Source organism: Octopus bimaculoides, chromosome 6 (genome assembly GCF_001194135.2).
Source record: "Octopus bimaculoides isolate UCB-OBI-ISO-001 chromosome 6, ASM119413v2, whole genome shotgun sequence".
Classification (NCBI taxonomy): Eukaryota; Metazoa; Mollusca; class Cephalopoda; order Octopoda; family Octopodidae; genus Octopus; species Octopus bimaculoides.
In genome coordinates this window covers 107762724-107769379 of record NC_068986.1, presented here as the reverse complement: position 1 = coordinate 107769379, position 6656 = coordinate 107762724, and positions in this window count along the sequence as shown.

Genomic DNA, 6656 nt, shown 5'->3' with positions numbered 1-6656 from the left:
TAAGAGTACACGTGTCTGTTGTGGAGTGCTCAGCCACTTGCACGTTAATTTCACGAGCAGGCTGTTCCGTTGATCGGATCAACTGGAACCCTCGACGTCGTAAGCGACGGAGTGCCAACAACAACGCTTGCTGGGAGGCAATAATTATCCAGCTTTTGTAACCACCAATGGCTGTTAACATCTTACATCTGAAAAATGTTCATCTTATGATCTCCGAGGCACTGCTGAGAAGCCGACGCACGTTACCCATTTTCAGTTAAGCTGATTTGAGCCAAACGAAATGAAGTGCTCACTGTGGGAATCGAACCTACGACGTTACGATCGTGAGACTGACAAGGACTGTGTGGAATCTCAGTTGTCTCTTGTGTATGCAGAAATGTTCCAGAGTCAGTAGACAATGACCTTTGACAATCACACAAAGGTGGAGAAAGTTTTGTTCTTTTTCTAATCTCTAAACGTTTCTGACAGTCATAATTAGCAAAATTGATTCATTAATTCTAAAAGTACATGTGAACTCTGGTATGAGGGAGGGAGAAATAGAGTGGTATGCGTTGGTGCAAGCATCAGCGAGGACAGACATGTCAAAATTGTAATGGAATTTGTCCTGGGTAAGACATTAAACTGCAACGAGTGGAGCGGAGGTGGTTAGAGCTTGGGAGCTCAAGAGTTTTGGGGAGTACAGGGTAACCTCTTAGTTACCGCTACTCCCACGTATACTCAGTGTAGTAGTACCAGTAAAAGGCTCCAGTAATGGATCAAATAGCAGAAAACTATCTCGTGATTAAACCATATAGGATTCGGCGGCGGGTTGGTCCCTAGACATATGTTACAGAGACATATGTTACAGAGTATGTAGACAGGCTTTGATGTCACGTTTGCCAGTCTACCTACCGAAGGGTTAGATAGGCCCTGTGCCTCAAAATTAAGTCCAGAAGAAGAGGAGCGTAGCAGAGTAAGCTGTAAATTTATCGCATCCCCGCCACTAAATTATGAACCTTTAGAATTCGGCATGGAGGTCCATGATCGCTGTCGTTTATGAAGCAGGATTGGCAGCTGGAATCAGAGGCATATGGAACACATCACCCCCTTTTTTCTTTGATAGCTGGAGTTCAGTAGAATTGGGAAACCGTTATTGTTATTGATAGACCCTAAGCCAAAATTGAAAAAGCAGACTTATGACAAAGGTATGTCAGATATTACCTTTAAGTCTACTTTTCATACAACGTGTACTTTAGACTATATTTTTCAGCGTGTCTTCTTTTAAAGACACGAATATATGGTTTGAAGGAGATTTGATTCTATTTCTATCAATCGAGTGAGCACGTAAAGACTGTATCGTTGTTCGACTTAGCAGATCAATACTACCAGCTTAACGTAGCCAAAGGCATAGATTCAAGCTTTCTTTTGGTTTGCATTGGTTCCACTAGATACAACAATGAATCTGATGGAAATCGTGTCCAGATTTGAACAATTAAAACACTTCCTTCGCAAGACATTGACGATACTGCAGTGCAGGAAGCATTAAAGACTTAGTGAGGAACACATTTGCAATTTTTCTGAGGACACATTTGCAATTTTTCTATCTGTAATATCGGTTTCAAATTTTGGCCCAAAGCCAGCAGTGTTGGGGAAGCGGTAAGCTGATTAAATAGGCCCCAGTGTTCAACTGGTTCTTATTTTGTTGACCCTGATTGGATGAAAGGCAAAGTCGACCTCGGTGGAGTTTGAACTCAGAACGTAAAGATGGGATGAAATGCTGCTGAGCATTTTGCCCGGCGTGCTACGATTCTGCCAGCTCGCCGCCTTTGTGTATTTAATATAGAAAACTTTGTGAAAGAATTACCTCTAAGATCAAATAATTCAAATCAACCAAAATCAGTTTAAAATAAACAAATAAAAACAATAACTAGATTCTGTCAGGCAAACATTTATAAAGATAAGAGAAGGAAAGCGGAAAATATTCCGCCACAATCGTAAAACTGTTGAAGGATGGGAACCGGTGCTCTGACAATGAACCACATTCCGAGAAAGCAACTGTTTGCAACGGGTTACCGCGCCTCCTATGTCACTCTTCCTATCACAATAGTTGAGTACATTCTTAAAATTTTATCAGTGTAAAATTATGATAGAAGACTGAAACTAAGCTAAACTATACTGGATAAATTTACCTCCTTGAGATATCAGATACTTACAATAAAGTGGAGTTACAAGACGAGTTATCAGATAGCTAGAATATTTGAAGATATATAGGGTGACTAAAAGGCGAGAGATCAAATTATTTTAAATTTACTAAAGCGTAATATAATTATAAGATAACACATACTTACCATAGAATAAGATATCTCTTACAATATAGTGTAATATTATACATCCATAATATAACAAGTATAAATTTTGAATTGTTAAGTGAATATAAGAAGATCGCTTGCGGTATAAAAGGTGAGAGGTCAAAATGGTTTATATTACAGTTATAAAATAATTATATGAATAATATAATCATGAACTAATTCTTTCCAATATCGGACTGAAAGTTTTAGGGAAGTTGATGATCGATTGTACCGACACTAGTACTCGACTAATACTTGTTTTATCGACCTTGAAGAGTAAATTCGATCTCGGCGGAATTTGAACTCAAAACGAAATGAGTCGGAAGAAATATTCCCAAGCATTTTGTCCGGTTCACCGTTGCTAACGATTCTTCCAGTTCGCAACCCTAATATGAGAAAATAATGAAATATCATATACTTAGCAGAGAATGAGCTATGTATTGTTGTTGTTGTTGGCACTCCGTCGCTTACGACGTCGAGGGTTCCAGTTGATCCGATCAACGGAACAGCCTGCTCGTGAAATTAACGTGCAAGTGGCTGAGAACTCCACAGACACGTGTACCCTTAACGTAGTTCTCGATGATATTCAGCGTGACACAGTGTGACAAGGCTGACCCTTTGAATTACAGGCAAAACAGAAACAGGAAGTAAGAGTGAGAGAAAGTTGTGGTGGAAGAGTACAGCAGGGTTCGCCACCATCCCCTGCCGGAGCCTCGTGGAGCTTTTAGGTGTTTTCGCTCAATAAACACTCACAACACCCGGTCTAGGAATCAAAATCGCGATCCTATGACCGCGAGTCCGCTGCCCTAACCACTGGGCCATTGCACCTCCACTACTATGTATTACCTTATAATGAAATAATGCTTTTCTTGAGCTCTGGGACTTCTAAGATTGGTTACTCGGTTTCCATGGCGTATAAGTGACCGAGCTGACAGCGTTCACTTAGAATAGAATTCCGTCAGTTGCGGTATTCAAGGCCAGCAATTTTTGAGAAGAAGGCAAAATTAACCATATCGACCCCCAATACCTTTTTGTGCGACGAGCTAACGATTCTGCCATAATATAACAAGTCTAAATGTTGAACTATAAGTATGACATAGTTATTAAGTGAGTGTTTGAAATAAAATTTGTCTTAAAACTGTCTCAATAACCATTATCAACCCTTTATAGAATCTTCAGAACTGCGTAATAAGTGTAGTGGCTGTGAATTATGATGTTCAAGTTTATTCAATTTAAACTTTAATGTAAAATCATTGGAAGACTGGAATGTAACCACATGGTTCCGGGTTCAGTCCCACTGCGTGGCACCTTGGGCAAGTGTCTTCTATTATAGTCTCGGGCCGACCAAAGCCTTGTGAGTGGATTTGGGTGGAGGTGGCCAATGTGTTTATCGCATCGGTCATCACATACCGCCTAACGGTCGTGCCTTGTCCTGATTCGTGGTTGATCAAGCTGGAAAGACAGCTCTTCCACTTCTTGTGGCAGGGCTCGAAACCGCTTGTGAGATGCTCTATTTGCTGTCAACAACCGTTAAAGGGTGGGTTAGGGATACCTTAGCTATTGATGCGCACTTATGCGCTGAGGCTGAGGCACCCGTGGCTCTACCTGGATGGTGAACGGGTGTGGTCTTCGCTGGCGAAACAGATGTGTCTCAGGTTCACTGGTTCTGGTGGACGGGAAACCTGGTTCAATCGTAGATCGAAGTTGGATACATGGTATACGGAGTGTCGCAAGGCACTCCTGCTTTTCCGTCACTCGGGCAATGCCTGTGGTAGTGGTTCCATCGCTGTCTTTTATAGAGGGTTTGTAGAGGCGGAATGCGATGATACATCGGGGGAGACCCTAGGTTTGGACGATAATCAGTCTGTCCCAACGTACATTCGGACCGAAGCCCCTGGATAATTTTCAGAAGTCTTTGGCATGGCAGTATTACCGCGGAGCCTTACCTGTCTGGGATAAACTCTCAAGGCACGGTGGCCGAGACACTCCGATCTGTCCAAGATGTGGGCGGGACAAGGAAACCGTCCCGCACGCTATTGTTCAGTGCCCGGAAGTGTCTGACGTGTAGGTGTATGTCGAACAACTGATGTCTGGTGGAGGAAGAGTACAGCTGTCGACTGAATCTATAGTGAAAATTAACCCACCAGATTTCTTAACGAAAGAAGTTAAGAATTGTTTTCTCTCTGTAGTAGGAACTGCGAGAGAGATTATATGGAGGACAAGAATAAAAGGAATAAGGTCCGGCACCTTCATCTCTGGCCCTAATCTGCTGAATTTTTTCATCTTCCACCTAAAAAAGGCAAATAGGGTTGGAAAGGAGATGTTTGACTGAAGACATGTTTGGAAAAAGATGGAAGAATGTCGCACGAATGTTGGGCATGAAAGGCTCCGCGTGAATGCGATATGGTTTAAAAACCCAGGTCAGTGGTAAGGCGGGGTTCGTGGGGTCCGTTATAATCCCACCTCCACTCCATCTGTTATGTCTTATTGTGTCCTATCATTATCCGTATTATATATGTTTTTAGAATTTTTAAAAGGACCCCAATCGCATTTCTTGTAAAATCATTCGACTTCATTGTGCTGTCCCTTCTATGTATGTCCTTATGGATAATAAAAAAATAAGAAACGGTAGCACTCCGGACGAAATGCTTCTCGGTATTTCGTCCGTCTTTACGTTTTGAGTTCAAATTCCGCCGAGGTCGACTTAGCCTTTCATCCTTTCGGGATCGAGAAATTAAGTACCAGTTGCGTACTGGTGTCGATGTAATCGCCTGGCCCCCTACCCCCAAATTTCGGGCCTTGTGCTTTGAGTAGAAAAGATTTTACTCGGAAGCTAAATTTAGTTTTATTTCACTGCAATTCTTTAAAAAGTACGATTTGAAAAAAACAAAAAAAAACAAAGACTATGTTAGTCGAACTACAAGACATATTTTCCTTTGCTTTGGTCACAAAAATGCCCAAGTTCGACTGCCAAAATTAAGAATAATTTCGGTGAAATTGGATACTAAAAACGAAAATAAATAGTTATAAAACTACTTTACAGTATGATGCATAAAAAAATGAGAATTGTCAAGTGGTGTGGCGGTGGGGGAGGGGGGCATTTTTCTGAATAAGATCAATTACCGAATTTACAAAATACCCCACAACATATTTTCTTTCTTTCTTTCTTTTTTCTTTCTTTCTTTCTTTCTTTCTTTCTTTCTTTCTTTCTTTGCACAAGCACTCCCATATGCGCATGTACAAAAATATTTCTATAAATTAATAATATAATTGTATTTACTGACTAAGGGAAGTGTGCTGCCAAAACAATATAGAAACCAATTTATAAACTACAATAAACGAAAGAACGATGAAGTTAACATCAACAGCAATAAGAACGACAACAACAACAACAACAACACGATGACGACGGCGACGACGAACACAACGGCAACGGCGATGACATCGATAACTATATTTACAGCAATAATGAATGATTAATATCATCTCAGTAAAATTTGTAGTATGTAAAAAAAAAAGAAAAGAAAAATAACAAACACACAAAAAACAAAAAAAAAGATACATAACAAAAACCCCAAAATAAAACCGAAAAAGCAAAGCAAAACAAACCATCATCCAGGAATAATATTTGTAAAGTTTGTGAAATAAATAAACATCTGTAATAATGTAATTGGTATATCTGATATGTTTATAACATTTCGATGGACATAATTACTTGTGTGACATATGGAAACCGTTCCTGAAATATGTCTATTCGGATAATTAACTTCATCGATTTATTGGTTCTTACTGAGACTCATCACAGAACCAGTTCCATCTTTTATCGTTTTGCAGATGAATTTCTCCTCGCCAGTGTTCTTGCAGTCATGTACGTAGCGGCGTTGTCTCAGCTGCTATTGTTATTAGCGGACTTTGTGATGCTGTTTGTGGTGCTGTTAGAGTGGTTGTTGTTGGGCCGCACGTTAGTGAGGTCGCTGTTAGTGCTGTTGTTGGTGTTGTTTTTGCCAGTGCTGTTGTTTAGCCCCAGGCTGACTGCCATCAAGCAGACATCTGATGATATGATCAAATGCGTTCCATTGATAACAATCACTTTTTTGTATGTATATATATATATATATATATATATATAAAGTCTGTCATGCCGGCCATGACGAAGGGAAATAGCCCTGAAACTCGAGTCGCCTTTATGTATTTATATTTATATATTTATATATTTGATCCTTTATATTGAACACTCAATATTTCATCTACATTCAATACTTTCTTTCATGGTGCCATCCATTTTTATTTTATTTTATTTTATATTATATATTGTATATTATATTATAT